A 26,060-nucleotide genomic window follows, 5' to 3' on the forward strand; every position below is an offset into this window, starting at 1 on the left:
TATAGCATAGGTACGGCTGCGAAATTAAGACCACAAATTTGCTAATACAGAAAGAGTTACTGAGTCTTTAATTCAAGTTCTTCAGGGGACCAAAGCCCATCCCACTGAATAAGATGGCTAGCTTTTCTGAAATAGGGTGGTTAGTAACAAGCATGCCCTGATTAATGCATCTTGAAGGTAAATCCATGGCCTATAATCTATACTGTCTATAACCTACACAAGGATGTTGTTAGTCATCCAGAGCACCCCCTTATGGACCATGTGTAAAATGGACCAGGAAAAAACAAGATAATCTCTATTTGTGGGGAATTTAGAACTCAGAGAGAAGAATTTAACACTGTTTCTGTGTGGCTATGCTTTTTCTGTGCTAAGTCCTCCTTTCTGGAGTTCAGTCTGTATGTGGACAGACAAGGTCGTCACCCCAAATCTGCATGTCATTGTGCTTTCAACTTTAATCCCTAAACTAAAGGATGAAAGCACAATGGGTACAACACTATTCTGGCTTTGTAGTTTATTTCCATAAAGCACATATTAGCACACTATGGCTGTTAATGGATAACATTTCACATAAACAAGAAAAAATAGACAAAAAAGCAGAAACAATACCCTGTGATACATATGACTTTTCATATGAGGAGAATCATCAATAAGAAACAGGAAAGCCAAAATGAATAGTTCATAAAATCCAATAGTTTAAAAAAGATCCAAAAATCCAGTAAGATGTGCATTACTCCATTACTGTGAACTTGGTAGTCAGGTTTTGATGCTAACTACGTGGTATTGTATCAGTACTTATTTAAACCTAAATATGAAGATAAGTAAATTAAAAAAAAAAAAAAGTTTTACTTGTTGACATTGAAACATACCTGTGGGGCAAAGACAGGTTTAATACGCTTCTGCCAAAAATCAGTCAGGATTGCAGGATTGTAACAGGACTTAGGTTTTGAAATCTTCCTAACAGTTTGTTTCTAACCAGACATTGCTTGGTTTACTGCCAGCAGTCCTCTCTGACTCCTCAGAAACCTAGACAGCTCCTAAAGTCAAAGGTCCCAAGCTCTCAGCCTCCAGCCCAGACACAGTGAACAGAGAACAGTTATTTTGTTTTGTACAGTTCGAATGTAAAAGAAAAATATCAAAAGTGTAAATCCTCACAGAAACAGAACTGCTATTTTCCACTCGGTTCTAGAGGTAGGAGTGACGACCTTTAGGAAGCCTTATAAACAGTCACGTTTGATGCAAGATTTCCAGCCGCATGAATTGATCAAGGGGACTGAGAGGGACCAGCATGTGGTCCCTGCCTGCTGTGGCTTCTGTCCTGCGTGGGGTGGTGCTCAGCCCCACTCGCTCATTCGATGCTATAACTCCACATAACCTAGTTACAATTTCCATTTCATGGAAAACCCTAATAAGACTTTAACTCTGAAAGGGGGCTTGGATGTACCTTGCTTGGAATATTTGAAGTTTATTCTCAGGAGATATTAATACTACCAGTCACAAAACCACTGGCTCTGATTTATTTGCAGGCATTATTTGTCCAACATTTGTGCAGTGCCAACAATTCATTAAAAAAAATCATGACACATTTAAAAAGATGAAGGGCTACTTTTGCTAAGTAGCTGTTTGTTAATTAGGTCTGAGTTAGTCCTTGTTGAATAAGGTCCAAAAATTAAGTGAACCTGCTCCACATGACATCCCCTAAGTACTCTTACATGGGATATACTCATGCTTCACTCAGTTCTCCTGCTGCTGCACCAATACGTACTCTGGGCTAAGTATGTCTCTGAATGTCTTCTCAATGATGGCAGTGGTTTCAGTGAAGACTGTAACTGAAAACCAATTTGCACTCAATTTTGTTTGCAAAGGAACAAAAACTAAAACATTAGTTAGGAAGAAAAAAAATTTACAAACAACACAACCAAAAAGAAAACCCCAAAACAACCTACTCATGGGTGCAGAACCAGCTCAATGCTAGTGAGATGCTGGGGAAGCAGCTGCCCAGCTGCAGTAGTTTTGTTCCCAGAGTGGCTGGACTGTTCCTCTAAGATAGTAAGGTAAATCTTCAAAGAAGCATCTAGTCATGTCAGTTCTCATGTAAAGAACTTGATCCCTTACTTCAGCAAATAACAGGAATCTATATCTTTCAAATAGATAGCAAGATAAGACATACTTTTTTAATCCCCACTATAGGAAGACTTTAATCAATAAAACCTCCAGTTTTGATCTACAGCCAGTCAGCCTGTACATCAGAGTACATATTGCCTGCAAAACAAGCCATGATTAGGCTGTTTGACAGTCAGTCTTATTGTTTAACTTACCAAAATTTTAAGGCTGCTTTAATTACATATTTAATACCCTGTAACAACCTGTACACAAGGCTCAACAGCAACTTTCCAAATATTTCTGAAACAAAAAAAAAAAAAAAAAAAAAAGGGTAGGGGGTTTTGTTTGTTTGTTTTACTGTGTAATAATGTGGGTTGACTCTGGCTGGACGCCAGGTGTGCACTAAAGCCACTCTGTCACTCCCCTCCTCAGCTGGACAGGGGAGAGAAAATGTGACAAAAGGTTCATGGGTCAAGATAAGGACAGGGAGAGATCATTCATTAATTACTGTTATTGCCAAACCAGACTCAACTTGGGGAAATTAATTTAATTTATTACCAATCAAATCAGCGTAGGATAATGAGAAACAAAACCAAATCTTAAAACACATTTCTCCCACCCCTCCCTTCTTCCCAGACTTAACTTTACTCACGATTTCTCTACCTCCTCCCGCCTGAGCAGTGCAGGTGGATGGGGAATGGGGCTTGTGGTCTGTTCATCACACGTTGTCTCTGCTGCTCCTTCCTCCTCAGGGGGAGGACTCTTCACACTCTTCCCCTGCTCCAGTGTGGGGTCCCTCCCACAGGAGACAGCCCTCCATGAACTGCTCCCAACATGAGTCCTTCCCATGGGTTGCAGTTCTTCACAAACTGTTCCAGCATGGGTCCTTTCCACAGAGTGCAGTCCTTCAGGAACAGACTGCTCCAGCATGGGTCCCCCATGGGGTCATAAGCCCTGCCAGCAAATCTGCTCCAGTGTGGGCTCCTCTGTCTCCACGGGTCCACAGGTCCTGCCAGGAGCCTGCTCCAGCATGGGCTTCCCACAGGGTCACAGCCTCCTTTGGGCACCCACCTGCTCCAGTGTGGGGTCCTCCATGGGCTGCAGGTGGATATCTGCTCCACTGTTAACCACCATGGGCTGCAGGTGGATATCTGCTCCTCCATGGACCTCCATGGGCTGCAGGGGGACAGCCTGCCTCACCATGGTCTTCACCAGGGGCTGCAGGGGAATCTCTGCTCTGGCACCTGGAGCACCTCCTCCCCCTCCTTCTTCACTGACCTTGGTGTCTGCAGAGTTGTTTCTCTCACATATTTTCACTTCTCTGTCTGGCTGCAATTGCTGTTGTGCAGCAACTTTTTCCCCTTCTTAACTATGTTATCCCAGAGGCACTACCACCGTCGCTGATGGGCTCAGCCTTGGCCAGCGGCGGGTCCGTCTTGGAGCCAGCTGGCATTGGCTCTATTGGACATAGGGGAAGCTTCTGCAGCTTCTCACAGAAGCCACCCCATAGCCCCCCGCTACCAAAACCTTGCCACGCAAACCCAATACATAAATATTAATTTAGATTTTCTTAGCAGCTAACTTACATGGCTAGTCATGGGAAGCGTGCTAGTATCCAGTCAGCTACCATTAATTCTCATTTCAGTGAACAATACACAGAAACTTTTTCACCCCTATTTTCTAGTTCTTTAACAAGAAGCACATGCTCACCATACCTCAGATGCAGCATGGATGGAGAGTAAAAAAGGAATTAACCACATTTTGCATCCCAAAAGAAATTCCTGGTGCTAGATGTTCTTGATTGATGGGCAGCAAGACCTTGGTGTAATAGGACACAATTGCTGAAATATGGAGGCACACCAATTCAGCTCAGAAATAAAGTGCACATGCCTAACAATAAGGTATGGGACAGTAGGACTGTAGTCAATTCTTGTATCACCCATAGTCTCTATAACAGGACTTGTAGTAAAGGTCTCTAGCCCATAGTGACATTACTGTGATGGCAGAATGTCAAGTGAGGCTCAATGGCTCATGATATGCAAGACAGATGAGATAGCCATCAAATTACCTCAAAAAGTCTGTGAAACCTAACATGTAGGCATACAAAATAATTAGCTATGTTGCCATAAACGAGCCTTCTGCCCCACGGCAATACTAACATTGAGAGAACTGAAAAAAATGGTACTTTGTTCTATGTATCCAAGTATATACATACATATCAGGAAAGTGGTCCCAGAGCTTGCACATTTTAATTGTGCATAACATTATTAAACCAATTTTCTTCAAATTAGTCTTCATATGTAAGTCTCAGCATGCCTTGCAAAACAAAGGAAACTTGAAGAAAATATTCTCAATAGTTAAGGCTGCATATTTAAATTCAGCATGCAACTCCAGGAAGGCAAACTCAGAATAGGCAGCCAATATGGCCAAAAACTCCCAAGAATTTATGAGGGTGTGTAAACAGTAAACAATAATAGAAACAGGTTTTCTGGCTTTAATTATATTGGATGCTAACAGGCTGAATATATATAGATAATTTATATTGTAAATACCACTTGAGATTAGAGAAATTGAATTTAATTTTGCAAAAACAGTAGTAAAGAATTCTCACTTGATTTATTTTGTGTAAGGTTTCCTCCTTCCCCCCAAAGCCACACGAACAAAGGCATGGCCAGCTGCACATGTACGGACCTTATCTGAACAAGGTCCCTGTGACACTGTGAAGTAAATCCAGAACCTTTAACTCTGGATCTTTGTCACTCCAGCTAGAAAGAACCCTTCTAATACCTATAAGTAGAATTAAAGTTTATATCCTCTTTTTTAAGGTTTCCAGCTACTGGAGAAGAGTGTGATTACTAATGCTTGAGTAAGAATATATGTATTTTTAAAGAGGGTAGAATTCATGCTTTGCAGGCGATACATCATAGAAGATGGCAGTGGGACATATCTGTCTAGCTGCCTTGTCCAGTGCATATGTATTTATCTATTAAAATGCAGCCATTTCCAGGATTGATCATAGTAACCTATAGCACACAGCAACATTATAGATCAGGTTAGGAGAGGAAGTGAAGAGTAGCTTTTCCAATTAATGCCAGATAGGGAAATTCATTAGATAGGATGCAATTACTTAAGCTGGAATTTGTCCAGACGCTGGAGTTCAGCCAGGACACTAGTTTAACATTAAAATGCTAAATAAAATAAAATAAAAATAATAACCAAAAAAACTTAATGGTATCCAAACCAGAGAAGAATTTCTTACTTCTTGATCACATTACCTTGTTGGTCAATGCAGAGTATCTGTGATACCCAAAATAGGTTTTCTCTGGGATCCGAAGGAAGAGAAAAGAGGGGGGAAAAAAAAAATGAAATGTTCTCTGGGGTGCATTTATTCATGATAATCTCCTAGTTAAATATATGACACTTGTGATTTTTACGGATTTGGAAAAATTATCTAGCTTTGACAAAATTTCAGCTGACTTCATAAATGATTAAATGAAACTCAGAATAACAATAAGGAGCTGACAATTTAAACATGCAAAAAAATCTTCCCCAAAACTAACGCAAATAGACACTGGTGGTTGTTAGACACCTGTAGTGCAGACAAATATATATGAGAACTGTAAAACGTGCACAAATTTGAATGATCTACTTGTACATCGTATGCAAATGATATTACCATCACTAGTCCTGAAAATCACCATCATCACTTCTAGGATTTCACATGGATTTTCTCAGTTCTCCTTAGGAAGACTCCCATTAAAATCCTAGTGAATATCTGCACTCCAAAGTACACTAAAAAATAAATCTAGTTAATCTGAGAGCAGCAGAGCTAATGAAGACTGTTTCCCAAATCCCCACTCAATATATCCAAGTCCTCCTCTATGCTACTTACAACCTCCCTCCACTCTTGCATTCTTGTTCAGAATGAGGACACAGCACAGCCACCTCCCTCCCAGATTTCCTCATTACTGAATAGGGAAGAGGCAGCACGAGAGCTATATTTGTGCTGCTTGGCCAGCCGTCACATGTCTGCTCCCAGAAAGAAAATAACATGAGCTCACAACACAGTCTTCCTTGCAGCAGAAACCCTAATTTGCATCACCTTCTTTTGCCAGTAGCCAGTTTCCACAAAATTGGTAGAACTCCCACAGTAAACTTTGGTTGAAATTAATTAAAAGATTCCAAATTTATTTGGAGCAAGCCGCCAGACAAACAGCATGACAGCATAACCCATGTTTCCTTAAGAAAGCAAGCTAAAAAAAGAAACTAGTAGAAGTTATTATTTCTGTATACCATGAGGCCCAAGTTCTTGACTAAGGCCTGTAAACACTACCATGATAGTTATAATAAACAGAAAATTTGCCTAACAGAAGGAACAACAGTAGATGAAATGATAACACAGCTTGCATTAATTAACAACAGAGCTCACTATTCACAGAGGAAGTTGCCATAAGTATACAGACCTGGAGCCAAATTTTCACTAGAGCTGAGCTCCTATTTGCTGTGGCTGATAAGACAGACATTTTCAGAAATACCAAAAAGTCAGCAATCCCTATTTAGGTATAAGCAGAAATACTGAGAGCTTAAAAAAAATGAGAATAGTCTCCTACCGTTCACTGCAGCTGGGAGCGAGGATGTCCCAGCAGGACCTCTGGTCCTTTTAACTTGGTGGGGGAGCCAATGGCCTCAGATTGCCTTTTCCAAGCCTGACTATCTGAAAGGCAAATAATAGCTGTAGTAATAAACCCAACATTACTGAATAATTAATTCAGAGTAAAAATAAACAAACAAAAAAAAATGGTGGGGCATCAGACTAGTATGGGAAAGTTGTCTTTTAAAGTAGGCATTTCATGATTCTTAAGACACTGCCTCCCTTGCCTCTTTCTTAGAAGACACTTAAACTTCATTAGCAATTAGTAAGATTTAATGGGATATGTAGAAGGGACCTACATTCTGAAAAAGAAAACCCTTAGAAGACCAGTCAGAGATAGAGTAGAAGAGCACTTAAAAAGTGATGATTACATGACAACAATAAAAATACCAGTAAAGTTCACTGAAGCTAAATTTTTGCTCAGCAGCTCTCAGAAATCCCTTGAGAAAACCCTACCATCATTCCGAGGGGGGGACGACGGACAAAACCAACAAAACCCAAACTAACCAAAATGTGTTTTTTAAAACTTCTGATATAACAGCATTTTCCTCAGATACCAAAATGTCCTCTTTGTGGAAATAAAACCTTGAACCTCCAGAAAATAATCCTGACAAGCAACCTTTAGAAGTAATTACAGTTGCCTTTGCAATTGTCCAGGTGTTCTGCAGAGCATCCGGTGAGCTGTTATCACCAGATACATCTAGAAGGCCTTCGTTTTACTACACACTTAAAATTACACAGGTCAGCAATGCTCTCAGGAACAAATTGTAAAACGTTCCCATCAAGTGCTGCTTAATACACCTTTGTGTACTAAGTGGTTATGCTTCACCTCCTTATTTATGGTTCTGCACTTATTTTTCTCTTAAATAGGAAAACAAATGTTCCAGTCTGTTACACCACCTTGCTGTAGAAGTAGTCAACCTATTATGCAGAGTTAATCATCAACTTCAAAACGTATTTTGAAGGCATAGAGGGCCTTTATAATATTTGCTGCACGTCTCTGCAACCTCATTGTACCAGAGATACAGGTGTGCATAAGGTCATAGTAAATAGACCTAGAACACCCCAAAACAATGTCATACAATAGCAAAGAATAAATTTTATGGGCTTAAGATGGAATAAGTATAACTGGATGCAGTTCTACAAAACAGGGTTTTAACCATTGATCTTGGCTTCAGGAGGGCTGCAAATAGGCATCACAACATAAAATGCAGGGAGAAACCAAGCTAGAGAATGGTCCTGGCAAAGATCACAGTTAGGTCCTTTGCTAGGGATCCATCATACAATGAATTATTTCTTTGGGTCCATAAGTGCTTTCCAAAAGCACTGGGCATTCTGCCATTAATTAGATATACATCCAGTTATGTTGAATGTAGGCAGCCCTTTCTTCCCCCAAAGATCCAGATTTTTCCAGTAAATCAATGTCTCTAGCCATCCCATCCCTTGCTGCCTTCATTTTACTGTCCCTCTCAAAAGAGTGAATTTCAAAGCTCTGGAGTCTGCAGCAAAAACCTACCTCTGGCAGAGCCCTCCTCTGCCAGACTGACTGAAATACTCCTGGTTGAAATATCACAAGGATATAATCCTAAAAACTATCCCCCTCCTCAGGTTAGATTGGATTTAGGTCATTTATTTTTTTCCAAGGTTAGCATCCATCTCTGAAATTTTATGCAGAAGATTAGTGCTAACTGACACAGGTTATAAAGCATAAGTCCCAAAGCGGGCTAGTTCTGGAGAAGCAGAGGTCTCGGTAAGAGTGGATGAAGTTGCTCCTGGCAAGTCACTTTGACAGTGGCTGAGCCACCTGTGGAGGAGTTGGAGAGTCCCCTCCAGCCCCATAGCACCCTCCAGCCAAGTGGCAGACCGCCCTCCGAGCACGCAAAAACCCTGCCCAGACACTCTCCTAACACCGGGGGATGAACTTGTTTACAGCCAGCCCATGCCTCTCCACCTGCAATGAGGCCCAAAGTGTGACCTTATTCCTGGTTTGAAAATACACACTAGGTCTGGGGTGCCTCTAGACGATGTGTCACTGTGCTGTAACCAGGAAGCAAGAGGAGTTGTACCTTCTCAACACGAATAGCTGGAAAAGGTTTACCTTGTCACAGCTACCATTTAATTATCTAAACACAGTGGCTGGTCTAACTAGATGCTGGAATTATGAGCTGCTTAACCCCTGTGACAATAATGACTGTTAATAACATCTATTTCTTTCTTTCTGCTCATCTGTCACATCTTCACTATGTGTAAATGGAGCCACAATTATATAGATTGACTATTAGTCATTATTGGTAAGAGATCAAGAACCAAGTCACAAACACCAGCCTTGTTTTATATTCAGGTATAAAAACTATAGCAAAGTCAAAAGTCCAGGATATCTGAAGCAAACAGAGCCTTGGAGATGACTTGGCAAAACCATCTCTATTAGTTTAATCAAAAAGGGAAGATTAAACACTACCTGTGGCAAGACAGATCGTTAAAGCCAAACGATGATCTTTCAAGCAAAGGATAGTTGTAAAGTTGAAGGCTGTAAAGATGAAGCCTTGCTAACCTCCTTAATGATAACCTTGTCCAATAATAGATTTGATTTCTTCTTCAGAACTTTTGACAATCAAGAGAGAATTAGGTTTAAAACAGAGGTGGTAGGTCATCACTTTTCTACCACCACTAGTGCCTTAACAAGCCACATAGGCCAGAAGTAGTGCAGTACCATCAAATGTTTTATAATGAAAATCTATTTTATTGCAGGTTAAAGTAAATGGAGGGTTTCATTGTACAATTTAAAGAGAATATGGTTTAGTGGTCCAAAGGAAAGTGGGAAGGAAAAGAGTGGGGAGACAACCCCAGGCACATACGCAGCACAAGAGAGTCGGTGACTTGGTCTCTTTGAGAAGAGACTCAGGAGAGTCGCAAAGAAGAAACTGAGAAAGGACAAGGACACTGAATACTCCTCATCAGGATAAGAAGGAAAAACGGGGAGTAGTGCAAGCTTCATTTTGAACCTTGTAATGACATTCTATCAGACGGGCTCAAAACCCAATACTTTTTTATGTTTTTATGAACCTTTTGAAGAATGAGATGGAGATTAATCTCATCAGATTGACCAGAGCAGTGGTAAACTACACCTGTTTTCTCTGAGAAAGCTTCTATCCTAAACTTCATAGTGGCATACGGAAACATTGCACCAAATATTTAAATGAGATTTCCTTTTGATGTGAATATTAATGTTAGCTTAATCACTTTAAAGCATAGTCATCCTCAGATAGGACTTGCTATGACTGTCTGGCACAAAACACATAGAACTTAAAAAAATAAAAGGGCTTTATAGAACATTTCCAATTGAGTTTGTGGTTTAGACCAATCTTATCTACACCAATATCTTCAGTGGATGAAATCGCTTGCATGACGAGCGATAAAAAATTTAGCTTTACATAAAATACATCATCTACAGAAAAGGCAGTGACCCTTCTTATCAGGCTAGATTGCAAAGGTGTGAGGCCTGGCAAAAGAGAGGGAGGGAACGTGCAAAGCTTGGGTCAGTAAGTGCTCCTGGCCATGCAGCACTGGGGTTTGCTACAGAGCTCTCTCCTGCCCCACATCAAAGATGTCATCGATCTCTGAACTAGCAACTGGCTGTCCTGTCTGGCCTCCCAGCTTTTGCTTTCCTACCCTGAAGTGATTTCAAGGGGGCATGGCTGTGCGAGAGGTACCATACTTTAGATGAGCTAGAAACATATGGCACTGACCACATGTGGTCATTAAAAAGTCCCACGCCAATTTTTGCAAGGCTAACAATATTAGCCCCAGTATCCTGGCCAAATTCCAATATAGGTAATTATATGCTAGGTAATGACATACCGGCTAGTTTTATAAGGTTTAATATACATTGTGGAAAGTGGCTTGCACCTAAGGGCTCGGAGTTAAACTCGTTGCACAGTCAGCTGGGATAAAATTAGAGAAGAAACTACCCAAGCATGTCAAATGTTTAAGCTTTAAAACCCTGGGTAGAATGAAACAAAAGAGGAAGGGATCCAGGGGTGCTTTAGCATAATCAAGCTGGCTTATGCCACTGAAGACACAGCTGGGATCGAGAGCTTGCTGCTGTGAGGAAACTTGTAACAGTATACCCACCCCACCTTCAGCAGTGGGTGTGCATGCATGTTAAATTACCAGGTTAAGGAAGAAGATGGAGCAGTATGATGCAAAATTTTGTTTGCTGGGTTTTTTTTACTTGCTTCCCCCGCCTCCAGTAAAATCTAACCAAATGAGGGTGTTATTAAAAAAAAAAAAAAAAAAAAAAAGACTTTTCAAATACTTACGCCTGTTGCATCCCTGTGACCCCAAGCTCAAAATGCCAGGACGACTATGCTACTCTTTTACTAACTTCTATTTGTTTCATCTTGCCCTGCTTGAAGACATTCTGCCAATACCAGCAACACGATCCAGCTGTAACTGCACCCGGGCAGGGCACCCACTAGGTACTGCTGATGGAACGCTCTGAGGATGACGCCCAGCCCCAGAATAACCTGGGTGACAAATCCCTCCAGCATGCCATTAAAATAAAAAAGGGGCACTGCGGGTGTGCCACCCACAACTCAGTTGGGACAGGAGGTGCTCACTCTCAAGGACCTACCAGCTTCATTCGCAATGTGTTGACATGACACACGCATTTGGATGACACAGAGCCTTGTGATGAAACACAAGCAGACCACATCAGACCTAGGGACTGAGAGTACGATTGGCAACAAAACACTTTGGCTCTTTTGATCCCATAAAGCTTTCTGCAGACAGTGCATGCCATTTTACGCATTGCACAAGCCTGGAAACCACCTTTCCACCTCCCCAATATTTTACACTATGCAGAATAAAAGAAAAACACTTTCTAACACAAAATCACAGGTGGAACAAAAGCCACAAAACCAGCTTCAGATTTGAAGTCCCACCTTTGGCCAGCAGGACATCCAAAGTAATGGCACTGCAGTACAAGGAGTCATCATTTCATCTTGAAATGAAGTTCAATTAAGCTGAGATTTTGTTTTCCCAAGTTGTGAGCGGGTGTGGGCTTGTTTTGGTGGTACCATCCGGATTCCAAACTTTAATCCAGGTATTTCGTGTGTTGCTGTGTATATCCTATGCTCCCAGGCACACCAGCTCATTTCAAGCTGCTCTGTGCCTTTCCTGGGCTTAGATTTCAAGCTGTCGAAGATGGGAGACACAAGCTCTCCCCCTGCTCTTCGCGTGCAGAACACTGTTTCATCGCCTTGACTCCTTTCTCCATTAAAACACATTCAAACATAATTAGTGTAACATTAAAAATGGAGGAAATTTCGTAATTGCCAGTTGTTCTGTAGCCATGGTTACATCCGAGATTTATACTGAGCGACTCCGGCCTGAGCACGCACAAGCAGTTAGCAGGAACAGCAGTAGGATAATGTTTGTGTGCATGTGCAGGTGTGCTGACATGCATGTTTGCCAAAAAAAAAAGAGAGGGGGAGGATTAGGTGGGTGGGGGGGGGGAGAGGGGAGAGAGGCCGAGGGAGAGAAAGGAGGGAGGACGGGGAGGGGAGAGACAGAGAATATTCGGTGACATTTAAGGTGCTAATATCTGGAAGTCAACCTTTAATTTGACAGCTTTTAGTGCTAGTTAATTTCACTCATCCAGACGAGGTGTAGGAAATTTGCAGCACCTTTAAATTATCACGTTTTTCACACTGCCTGAGGCCTATGTGGAATACCTGAGCCATACTTTCTGCCCCCCTCCCCGGCTCCCCCTCCATCCCTCCCCCCCTTTTTCAGGTCAGTTGAAGTAAAACTTTCATTCCCTTTCTCAGACAATTAATCTTTAGCTAATTGAAGCAGGAATGCTGCAGGATGGGTTTCACTGGGGCCTGTAAATCTCATTTAGCAAAGTGAATTCCAGGCACATGCTGCACCTAATGATGTGACAGGTGGGCTGCACCGCAAGACAGCAGCCGCCGAAAAGTTGATTCTCATTAGACCCTCGGAGTCCTGCAGTCAGTTTTCTGATGGCTGAAGAACACTAATCGCATCTGTTTGCTGCTGGGTGGGGTGGGCAGGGGGGGAGAGAGGCAACAATGAGGCAGGGGGGCGGGGGGGGCCCCGTTCCTCTCTTTCATGAGTTAATATCCTTGACTCCTGCCCAAAAAACCAGCAGGCCTGCCTCCCACCATGCGATCAGCCTCCATTCTGCTGACTCCTACAGGGTGCACCCTTTTTCTAATTAACTGGAATGGCTATGGAAAGCAAAGGAGGCCTTGTGTTGGGTGAACCAATTATTTTGAAGGGTATTAAGTCATCAGATTTACTTTTATCTTGATTGCATTGTGGAAATCGTGCATAATTAATGGTGGGAGCTTATTAGGAAAATGATTAGGCAAATTACACAGGTGTCGGATGCATTTTTTATGATAAATTTGCTAGAACAATCCTGCAATTCCATCTGTTCAGCTCATATCAGAATGTCACTCTGGAAGAAATTAATGGTGCAGAGTCGCACAAAGTTACTGGAGGCCTTGGATGCAGATTTATGTTTTAAAAAAAGATACAGTTAAAATTACCCAGCAATTTCCTAATAAATACTTGATGTTACAGTTCAATAAATTACTTATTTAATCTTAAAAGAAAATGATAGTCAGCTGGAAACTAAAAAGTGGAGAAAGCATAAACCTCATTTTGTCAGTTTGATGTGTATGTAAATAAAAAATAATCATAAGACATAATAATTCTTTGCTGTGGGATGCTGACTAGAGACAAGCTGTCAGTATCCAAGTACTTCTGCTAGGTATTTTTTCCGCAGATACTAAGGCTTGTCTTACAAATCCTGTGCTGGTTCTGAGGCGGCAAAGCCAGTTCCCTTTTCTGTAATTTCTGCAGTGTTGAACAGCAGATTCTGGAGCTCACATACTAGGAGCTAGGAAGGACGCCAAATGCTGTGCTCATGTCCCCGCTTCTTTCACCTTGCATTTCCTACCAACACCAGACAATGAAAATTATGAAACCAAAACCCACAAACATGTCATCCTCCGGAGTGAGCCAGGAAATGAGTGCATGGTTTTTTGTGTGTGAGTGTGTGTGTGTGTGTCTGAAAGAGCATATGTGTGTGCAGTTGTAGAACTAAAACAGTGAAGGCCTGATATTCTACCCCTGGAAGTGCTGAGGAACTGCAGAGATGGATTAGTTATTATGCAGCAAATAAAAAAGCTCATGCCCCATTGAAGAAGCATAATATTGTGCTAGTTAATAGAACATGATTTCTCAAAAAACACAAGTAAGGGGGCAGAAGTCGCAGGAAACTGGATGTGTGAGGGCAGCATGACAAAGAAAAACAGTGTAATCAAGGCTGGGCAGTTTAACAGTCGAATATGACTTTTAGGAGTGTATTTTTCACAACCTGACTGGCTCATTGTAAGCACTGCTTTCACCTTTCTTTCAGTACTACTTTTAAAAGAGATTAACTAGGCAAACATACTTAACATGGCTGTTGTCTTCTCCAGGGACAGCTCTGAGGAAGGCACAGCCCCAGATGTCACGTGGCTTGGGGGCTCCATCCAACTCTGCCACAAGGTTCTGCATCACCTTAGATAGGTTCTGCATCACCTTTCAACCACTCTCCAGGCCCCTGGGTATAGACCACAAGACCTGTGGGCTAAGGGTAGCAGAGAATATGGTATTTTGCCCCAAGAACAGGACAGGGCTGCTCTCCGGGTTGGAGGTACCCCTTCAGGATTACTCAAAAAGCACAACAGGCCTCTGAAAGGGTATCTCAACACTGCAAATGCAGTATATATTAAGCCAAATGAGCTACCAGCTAGTTTCATAGTATAAGGTACTGTCTGGCACTGAAGGTAAAGGGGCCCTGGCAGTAAAGGTCTCAAGCACAGTTTGCAAAATCCATCTAAGCAGCTGAGTAAAAAAGTTTATCTGTTTATTTGCATGGGTGTTGGCATGGCTTTGAAGCTACCTTGAATGTCTCGAATACCTTCAAAAATGCAAAGCAGACATGCCCCATTTTGTAGACCTCTCACTGCGGTGCCCCAAGGACTATCATCCTCCACAGAACTGTGGCTATACTGCTTCATTCTTCTCTCCTATTCCTCACTGTCCCAAGAGCTTACTCATTGCCACAGGGTCCTTGGAAGGAAGACTTATTGGCAATGTGGCATGTCCGCTTGGGGATTTCTGTTCTTTTCAGGATTGTTGTAATGTTATCAGAATAGAAGTAAGCATCTCACTTTCTTCTGGCACTTTGAAAAGGAAGCTAGTAATGATCGCCAATTTTTTAAAAAATGCTTGGAAATTTACAGCTAAAGAGCAACCCATGAGAGAAGTGCATTATTTTTCTCCCTAATATCCAAGACTTGTTAAATATCATTGATAGCAATCTCTATGACTTTTGCATCTGATTAATCCTTCCTTGTAAAGTGGCTGATACCACTCACTACCATCTACACTTGTGGTGAAGGCAAAGGAACTGAATTCCAAACAGCCTCTGTCTGCAAGAAAGGTCATGGCAGCAACACCTCGTGAGTGGTTTATGTCCATTACACAAGGAGTACTCAGCTCATCTGAAAACCTGCCTTCTCCTCCAGACCCTTCACTAGACACGTTCTTTGAAGTCTGCTTTCATATGTCTCATTGTAGTGAGCATTTTCAGAGAAATTACAGGGACATACAAGCACATGTGGCAAACTAGTATGCCCCCGAGTCAGTTTGCTACTGCTTGTTAATTAAGACTATTGATAAATCTTGGTTTTATTCCATGAAAGCTATCTGAACAATATAGATTAACGCTGTCAAGCATAGCAGGTGACCCTAACGCAGTTACTGAAATATTAGAGGATATTTGAGATAAATTTGAAGTTAGGGTGACTATCCTCCTACATTTTAAAGGATGTCCCTTATCTGGTGGCTAATGGCCCATGACCCATATCCAATAAGGAGTTGCTAAGCATTTGATCAGATAAAAAGCATGTTTTCAAGCAATCATTATTCAAAGGATCAGACACTGTGATACTAATGTATGATTTTGTACCATGAATAAAACATTTCAGATGATATCCCTCAAAAAATCTATACTGGAATTTATATAGGTGAGCAAGGAAGGGTCAAGTGAATTTCACAGAAGGAGATAGAGACCTGTCTGGATTAAATTAAATGGGTTAATATAAAACATAGCGAGGCCAAGAGTCATGGGTTCAGAATATATAGCCCTAAATGTAAACCTGACATAGAGGTTCCCTCCGAATTTCACATGGGTCTGTCCCCATCCTGTAAAAGAAACTAGTACTATTTATTCCCAGAAGAGCTTAGCTAGTCAGTATTATTGGCAAGATAGGACATAATATAGGGGAATCAAGCAACTCAGATGTCCTTTGTAGTTCCTGTAGTTAATGTGAGAACACAGACAGAAAATTGCTGTCTGGCCAACCACTCACCTGTACAACCTTCTGAAGTATGCCTCATCTAGTTCTCCTTCAGATGTCAGAATATCTCCAGGTTCTTTTACACAGAGGCATTCAGACAGACCAAAGGTCTTTGCCTCACCCTCCAAACTCACCAATCTTGCTGAGCTCTAGGAAGCTGTAGCAGGAAAACCATGTTAGAGCCGTACTCTGAAAGTATTAACCGACCCTGAGTCAGCACATTTGCATAGACATGCTCCTAGAGGCATCATAGCAAGTAGGAGACCCTGCCAAAGCCAAGGCTTTCTTGTGAGTGGCTCTGTACCAAAAAGCAAGTATAGGCAGTCTCTGTTCCTGGGAGCGGGGAGCTCAGGGAGGAAGGAGAAGGCAATGCAGAGAAATCCTTAGAGACAGGCAGGAAGTTCCTGGCAGTAAATTTCAGAAACAAAATCTAACGCTCACTAGTCTCAGTCAAAGTCTCATGCACCAGCCACACTGCTCCGGTGATTTCAAGTGCCGATGTCATAGTTCAAGTGTACAGTATCCCTCTAATACTGTAATCAGTATTTGTTTTTAAATTAAACATTACTTTTCTTTTCCAGAGCATCACTCAATTTTCTTTAAGCCCTATCAAAATAACTAATTCCTAATCCTTAGTATAGATAACTAGCTCAAAACAAAAAGGTCCTTTTGTAGGATTGACAGTATTACATTTTTAGCATATTATAAACTTGCAACTAACACTTAGACATTTCCTAGCACTACACACTCTGAAACGTAGGTGGTAAAAACACAAAGCTATTTATTTATTCAATTTTCTGAGTACATCTCCCACATAATGGTTTCAAAGTTTAGCCTTTCAACTGCAGAACATTCAAGACTTGGCACTGGTTTTGCCCAGATCAGATTTTCATTAGACAACAGACTGATTCATACAAGCTTCTGAAATTATTTTAAGTGATTTTTTTTTTTTCTTTCTTGGTGAGTGGAGCAAAACAATGCTTTCCATTGAAGATAAGTGGAAGGGCCCATATATCTAAACACCACAGAAATGTAGGACACTTTGGGCAGACATTTCTTCTTTTTCCAGGTTTTCATGTCTTGCCCATCACTGTAGAAACAAGACCTTTTTCTGCAAGTAGACGTGGTTTTAAACATTGAGGCCTGGCTGATTGAAGCCTTTCACCAAAACACCTTCATATTTTATTTTAGACGTGTGGGTTTGGATTGATGAGGAATGCCATTGCGATACTACTTTACAGATGGTGAGCAGTAGAGCAGGCAGTACTTCCCTCTGATGGGGAGGAGGCAAACCCTTCATTAAAACATCAGCTTCCCCCAGAAGCTCATACTGTCTGACATGCCTAACCTGTGTGCATATGTCAACACAGAGCGCTTGCTAATGTTGCTGAGGCTGTAAATAAGGGTTCATACTATACTATGAGGGAGATTAATGAGTAGAGTGCTTCCTTCTCTGCTGGAGGCTGAAGAAGGTTCCCTATTAAGATGCAGTATCTGTCACTGTCAATAGAGACATGCTGTGTGGGTGTGAGGGGAGGCTAAAGATGTGTCTCTGAATCTGGTAATTCCTTGCTTTTAAGGGTATAGCGCAAGGGGCTGACACACTTGAGCAACAGCAACTTCCTGAGACATGTTTTCCATTAATGGAATAAGTCCAGTAATGTCTGTGGCCAAAGAGAGGGGAATGCAGAGGAACTGGAGATATTACCTTTTGAGGAAAGTACAGAGTTTTCTTCTTAAACTTAGAAAAGGAGAAAGAGGAAGAAACTAGTATCCTGTGTATAAGACCATGCAGATTTCAGGGAAGGGAGCAGGGAGAGACCTTTACTTCTCTTAGTTGTTCCCATCTTACATATTGAGAGCTTTCTGTGTTCTTATAATAAATTGGATGTCTGCCTTCCTTACCCATGCTCCCTTATCTCCTTCCCTGTTCAGTTCAGGTAAAAGACTATTTTTATTTACTTGTATAACGTCCATTGCTGTAGTATCAGAATGTCTTATAGAACTGTCTCATCTTCATGAAGCGTTTGGTATCATCCCCTGAAGGAAGGGTTATCCATTTTTACACATGGAGAGACAAAGCAAAAAGTGCCCTGCCCAGCTTACACTGTAAACGTGCCAGTGAAGAGGGGTCTTAATTCTGAAGTCACAAGCCCTTAAGCACGTCTCCGCTCTTGGACCTGGAGTCAGAAAAGTAGATTCCCTATGTACCCCATGCCTGTGTTGCAGTGAGGAGTGCTACCAAAGGTGGTCAGCTCACTCAGTCTGGGACAAGGAAGGTCTTTTCTAGATTATTAACGAAATATTTTCTGTGTGTTTGAATTATAATGATTTTCTAGATCAGAAACTTGCTTCATACAGTTGAATAATACATACAAGTTAAAAATGCCTATGCATTTAAAGACAGATGTATAGCCCAATGGCTCCTTTTAAAAACCCTAAGGAACATATAAGTTTATACAAATCAGCCTTTCTCCATTAATTAGAAGATCAGCCTTTTTCCATTACTTAGAAGACTGAATAAAATTAATGCAACACAGAGCAATATTATCCATTTTGTCCTAACACTTGTGCCTACTTTACAGAAGCTGAAAGAACCTGAGGAACTTATCTAGACAGCATAGTCATTAATTTGAAAAGAAAAAAAGTGTAACAAATATTACATTAAGAGTTTAAGATCTAGTTAACTTCAGCAAAAGCAAACAACTAAAAAAGAAAGTGAAAATTTGAAAAGGGAGAAATTTGAGGAAAAAAATTGGGAGCCTATGCCTAAAAAAAAAAATTACTTCTATATGTGCATGTTAAAAATTTATCTCACTTAAGTACCTAGATATGTAGCCCAAAATCAATGGGAATTGCAAAGGGCAGCACCTTTGAATAACAGATCACTTCTTTAGCTCTCTTCTCAGTTATAGACATAAGGCAAATGCTATTTACTCTTCCTTTACATCACCAACCTTACTGAACACCAAATAGCTCTTTTTTTTTTTTTTTACTTAGAGACCAAGTCTATTTATAATAAAGTTTCTCCATAAAAATACAATAAAATTAGAAAAGCTACCTGCAAATCACATGTAAGGATTAAGTAGTCATTGGACACTCACTTCAGAATGCTATGTCATGCCACTTACAAAAGAAAAATCAAGGAAAAAAAATGTTTCCTAATTTATCAATAACATGTTAGTTTTATGTATAACATGGGCATTAAGAAATAAATGTATTGTACAACACCATGCAGTGATGCTTTCCCAGCAGTCCCAATAACTTCTCCGGAATTACTCAAAGAGCATCTGGCTCCAGCCCCGCACATGGTGAACCCAGGCTGCAGGGAGGGTGTGTGCCAGGGAAAACAATGTTAGCTCTCTCAGCCACTGCAAGCAAGGAAGAACATGCATTTTAGGTTTTGTCACAAAGCAGGATAGCAGTGTCTTATTTGATAAAGGGGGAGAACGAGGGCAAAGCAGACGACCAGACTGGCAGTAAAAATGAATAGAAAGTTATAACAGAGTGAGGCATTTGGCCCGAGTGCTCGGCTTGCTCCGGAGGTGGAGAGCATGACAGCTCCAAGGCCAGTGGGAGGGAGCCGCTCTGAGCCAGTGCTTTGCCCCTGGCATTGCAGGTGCAGAAACCAGCAAAGCTCTGCCTGCTTACTAGCTCTTACGGTGATAACTTCAGAAAGTTCTCCACACTTTAGGAGGTGTTGGGAGGGAGGAGGCTTTTTTGTTGTTTATTCACATTTATGAGAATGCTTATTATGAAAGGTTTATGTTGCAATGATAGATACAGAAAAGATGGAGTACATTGAAGGTGAAGGACCTTCAGGATGAAGAGGATGAAGAAGGATACATTATTTTCCACATTTGCATGATTCACTTACTCTTTAGCCACCCTATTTTAAAGATTTTTATGAGCTGCTTCACCTTAATATTGCAGTATTTTCAGAGTTTAGACAGTGGGAAATGCCATCCCCTTTTCCTTCAGCCTATGAGAAATATAAATTGATCAATAAACAGGGGACAAGTGATATTGGTTGTAGAGTTTTTAAAATTCATTATTAAGCATATTTTGTTTGTGTGGAAGGAAGAGCTAAGCCAAAGAAACAAACTTTGAATTAAACCTCGATGTTGAGTTCATTTTTAGAGGTAGACATAATGTAGTCAAACCCAGCCCTTCAGAAAATCCCAAACTTGCAGTATGTTATAGCGTCCCAGAGAAAAGTTGATATCTTATCCCCAATAATGTGAAAAAGTCAAAATTCTTTTTGTTGGCAAAACCAAACAAATGAACTCCTCCTTACTTTCAGCTGTCTAGCTTTTGTTTCATATGTATAGCCAAACGATTTTCAATAGTTAGTATGAGTCTTATTCTATAGATATGGTGTCCTAAAGCTTAAGCTAACTCTCTAACCCTATTTTTTGACCTTGGTTAATAGCTCGGAATGGAAAAGAGACTACACTGATGTAGAAGGAATACTACTTTACCCAGATCAAACATAGGACAACATTGTGGAAAAACAATCAAAATGGATGACAAAAAAAAAATTCATTAAGAATCAAATGAGACATAAAATACAAGGGGAATACTTCTTTTGCTACAAATAATTCTCTCTATAGCTGTTATTTAATACTTCTTCATACTCTGTGGAAATAGTTGTCAACAACACATGGAGTCACCAAATTTGAATGACACTAGAGGTAATTTTTGGACTGCAATGAATGATGTCCATTAACATGAGAGCTATGTAGAGAGAAAGATTATGTTTATAGGAAGATGAACTCTAAAGTACCTAAAAAGCTAAAAGGGAAGTCCTATGGGAAATGGAAGTTATCGGGACAGGTAACTAGAGCTCTATTTCAATAGGAAGTTATTATAGAAAGAGGAGATGAGCTCTGGGCATTTCATCAACGATGAGTCTGCTGTAGAAGCAATATGACACAAAGCATGTGCTGACTTGCGTTGCTAAATTGATAAACTGCTTCACATCAGAATAAGCCTTTTTGGGGAGCAGGGAGATGGAGTGACAGAAATAAAACTCCTGTTCAAATCTCCAGAGAGAAGATACTGGAGTGCATACATACATATATATATATATATACACACACACACTCTCCATGTCTTATAGAAGCAGATATGATTGGTGAGATATCTGTTTTCCTCGAAAGAGATGATTGGTATATGTATCTCTTTGATGATCTGATATTACTAAAAAACTCAAACAACTCCAACACCTATCAACCCATATAAAAATCAGGAGCAGATGCCATCAATTGTTATGGGTTTTTTGTAGAAAGAAGAGAAAAATTCTCCAAAACATCTTCCTGATATTTTTTTGCAGGAAGAACAAACAGCTACAATAATATAACTAGATTCCCAAAATGGTGGGCAGATGGCATTTTATATGTTTGGAGAAAAAGAAAAAAGAGCTGAGAAGGTCTCTCACAGGTGCCAAGCACAAAAATCACAGAGAAAGACTCCATATAAATAAGACTAAACCTTAATATAGTAACAGGCCAAAACACAGCTGAAAGAGCGAAATACAAAGATGCAATTTTGTCCGAAGGAAAGGACACATTTCTATAGTATTAAAGCCAATTCTTAACCCAAAGTTAAACTTTGGATTACTTTTAACAGAAACATGGGGGCAGAATTCAAACTGAGTGACCTGACCTGTTAATTTTTACTTCAAAACAAATGTGTATTTTTCACTTAATGAAAGAACTAAAAAAAAAAAAAAAAGCAACAAAAGACCCTATAATTATCTCTCAAATATTTTTTATCTTGAAGCTACTATTATAAATTTTCCTTCATAAAACAAGGTCCTCTTTCATCATTTTAGGTTCTGAGTGTACTGAAAGAAAAAAATATCACTTTTTAAAAATTTTATTACCAACCTTTCAATTTTATGGAGTTCAGTCCTAAAGTCCACAGTTTATAAACTACTCAGGCCTTTCTGGCATGGAAAGGAAGTAGCAGTCAATTTCTTAGATGGAAGACTGACAACTGTGAAAGATTAATGGCATTACTGGTTACTTATTTGGCTGACAGCCAGGCACCACTTTTTTACATTTCATCTGAGCAAAATATTAGTTAAAACAGGTGCAAATACCTATGCTGTGCATTAACTTCTGTTTTTCTTCTGAGAGAGCCCCAGGAAGAAGTGAATCCCATCAACCTCTCTGACTCTGTTAAGGGGTCTTGGCCTCTCAACAGTCAGGCCTTGGAAGAGTCTTTTTAACTCTCCTTTTCAGAAGTAAATTATATGAAAGACTGTGAGAAAGAAGCATGGATATGTTAACACAGGTAGAAGCAGTCATTCACACAAGTGAATTCACAGAATACTCTCTGGAGTACTTCCAGCATGTGACACCAAATAGTACGCAAATTATTTGCATCCCCAGAGACAAAACCAAAAATAATGGCTGGAGTTAGGTCTTTGCAATCAAATCCTGACACCCTTCCTTAGTCATTGATATTATTCTTTCAAATGGCATTAGGATTTGTCACTAAGTGTATAACTGCTCTTTTCTAAAGCTAGGTAGAGCTGAAAAATATAAAATATCGGCAATACATTTTCATATTTCAGAGTTTGTTAATCACTATAGAGCCACTTCTGTTAGAAAGCCTTGGCACTACGCTTCCCGGAAAAAAATCAATAGATTACATCCTTTGGGCATAGCATCAAAATGACCCAACCCAGCAAAGATATGTCAGACCTTGCAGTCAATTTAAACTGAAAGTGACAAATCTACAGTCGCAGAATTCAGGTTTTAGGAGGTGGTTCAGATGATTAATTCCATACAAAAAGACACTGGGGATTTTAATTACTCAAAATTGGGAAAATAACTGTTTGTAATAAATGACAGGAAAACAATACAGAACACTCTGGACGTGACCAGATTCTTGCAAAGTCATTACAAACATTCATGCTCCTTGAAGTCAAGATTCTACATCAAAGCATTTCCATCCAAAAATGAGTTTTTAAGAATTCTGCATAAAGCCAGCTGCCTGTCTGTTCACTGTATTGACATAAGTGTTGTCACAACAGAACAGGCCATTTCAACTGGTCCTTTCGAAATGGGTCCTTGGTGATCAATTTTGAAAGTTTCAAAGGTTGTCAGAAATCCTCTAAAGGGCATACACCGTACTATATCGATGAGCGAGCATAGAGTTGGTTTTCATGCCAACTAGTCATGAAAGTCTTCTGAAAAACTATGCTGGTCCTTAAAAAACAAATAAATATTTATTGACAGGGAAAAGCAGGGAAAGGAAGATGTATGAAGGATCTGACACACAACAGAAAGTAAATAAAACTCCCCATGGCCTCAGTTTTTTTTTTTCCTCTAACCTACCAAAGCCATCAGGACAAGTAAACTAATAAGGCAGTCTGAACAAACTCAAATAGCATTTTTTTCTGCAACCTTAGCATTACCTAGCTGATTATCCTTCAGTACACACACACACACACACACACACACTCTGCAACAATTTATTTTAATGTAATGCTGCCCCCTTGTGCTTTTGTATACAAGGAAGTTTTTGTCAATAACCAAGGTTTGTAGCAACTAAAGAAAAGCAAGAAATCAGCCTTTTCCTCAGCGCTGGGCTCTGAGCTTTCTTACAGATTTTTTCACTTGGGCAGTAATATGATCTTATGCAACAATCAGCAGTCTTAGAGCCTAAGGAAATATGAAACATGTATTAACATAAAAATTAAAGATAGCGTAAAAAGAAAGCACACCATATGTAAGTGAAAGATAAAAAACAAAGACAAAGGTCAGATCAAACAAAGTTACATAAGCTACTGAAAATAAGTGCAAAATAAATGTTTAGATTTTATACATTAAGTTGTAATATGCTAACACAAAGAAACAGGTTTTACAGAGGAAGGCAAAGAAAAAGTGATAGGGCAAAAGGAGAATGAGAACTCTACAGCTCAGGAAATCAGTCTCCTTCACACTAGGAATCTAGTGCCAGTCAGCCTTGGGTTACCAACTTTTGGAAGTCGTTGCCATAAAAACCTGTCAAGTGTCCCATGTTAAAGGCACTATGAACTTTTGAGAAGTTCATATGAGAAAAGTATCTATCATCTCTTGCGAAAATTTGGCTCATAGTCAATTATCTATCAACTGCCTTTGCAGATCCAGTAACCAGGGACTGTCTGGTAAATTTGTCTTCCTTAGAGATGGTCCCCCACAAAATTGCTAATTGGTTGAGCTATGAGGACATGGTACCATTCCATATGACATAGTTGGTCATCTGAGGACAAGAAAATTTGTTCTAGCATCTTTCAAGAATACTAAAACGTCAAAAAAATTTATAAGACAAAACGAAGCATGTAGGCATGATACAAAGCCATGGATGTATAACATCAATACTTACAGCCATTTCTTTTGAACTTTAAACAAGACCTGCATCCTGAAGCAGCTATATTGTTTGATGACTACTTCCTGCAATTCCATATGAATAATAATAAAGTTTATATGTGCTCATTTAATTTTTACATGCATATTAGGCAGAAGATTTTCTTTGAAAACATACCTTTTGTTTTCAAGCTTTCACAAGGCTTCCTGATAAGCACTAATCCCTTACAATCACGGAATAAATACCTATACATAGATATCTATATACATACTCTCTGTGTGTGTTGTATCCAGGCTACTGAATACATACATGACCTTTACTGGTCATTTTTCCTTCTAAATTTCACAGCTGAAAAAGTTATTCATAAATAAAACAAAACAAAAAATGCCTATTTGGGTCAAGAAGAGAGTGACATTTTCAGGCAATTTTTAGTAAAAAAAATATGAAAAGCAAGTTGGAAGTATTTTGTTCTGATAGCTCGTAAATGAAAGAAACATTCCTATTTTCAGCTAGAATTGGTTTTCCTTACAAATTTAGCATCTTTGTCTTTTAAATATTTCTAAGCTTTGACAAAGTCAATGAAAGTCAAGAAGCTAAACAAAAGTTTTTGTTTCAATTTGAATGACACCATCAATTTGAACTGAAAGAATTTGTTTCAGCTTTTCAGAATGTTAAAGAAAAATAATTGAGCATTTTTAATTTAGAGCTGACCCAAAATAATTTTTAATCATGTATTTGGGCTTGGCCATGGACCTGACTAAAACCCAACATAGTTATTCAAGGAGGTCTACTGTAAATAAGATTTATCTCCAGAATTTCTATTCTTTATCTTGCTTCATTACATCTTATCCTTCTTATTAATTTTTGATATGGAAACTCAGCAGATGTCTTGCGCAAATCTAAGAGTCTATAGTGTATTATTAGAATGTGTGAAGTAGTATGCGAAGTACCATCCTCTGATTTTCTCCTCTCTCTCATGAATGTAGATCTAAAAGGTAGATAATTTCAGTATGCTGGCACTCTGTCTGAAGCTATGCTAGTCATTTTTAAACTGTATGTTCTCACTTCTCAACATATACGTCTTACGTAAATTAAATTAACTTGGCTAGAATCACAAGCTGAGCGTCATCCTCTGTGATACTCAGGTGACAAAAAAAATGGGCTGTAAAGCAACTGTAAAACCTGTTAGGGAATTATCTGGTTACAAAAAGAAATTGTGTGTCTCACCGCCCATGCCTTCCTGCTGCTGTTGGGAAAAGAAGGAGCCGCAGCGGTAGGTCCTGGGGCAGGAGGGGTTATGGGGGGAAGACTGTGGCAGTCACTTGTTGTGTTGTCATTCCTGGTGCCAGACCGGGGATTCAGGGAGATGTAGGTAATGGCACTATGCCCATTCATGCCTGAACAAAATTCAGTGCAGGCAACAATCTGGCTGCCTGTTATTTTACCCAACAGCCATCTTAATAGTGGTTCTAAAATTGTAACCCTTCTTTCAATTAATTCAATTA

The sequence above is a fragment of the Platalea leucorodia genome, assembly GCF_965183815.1.
Source record: "Platalea leucorodia genome assembly, chromosome: 4".
Lineage (NCBI taxonomy): Eukaryota > Metazoa > Chordata > Aves > Pelecaniformes > Threskiornithidae > Platalea > Platalea leucorodia.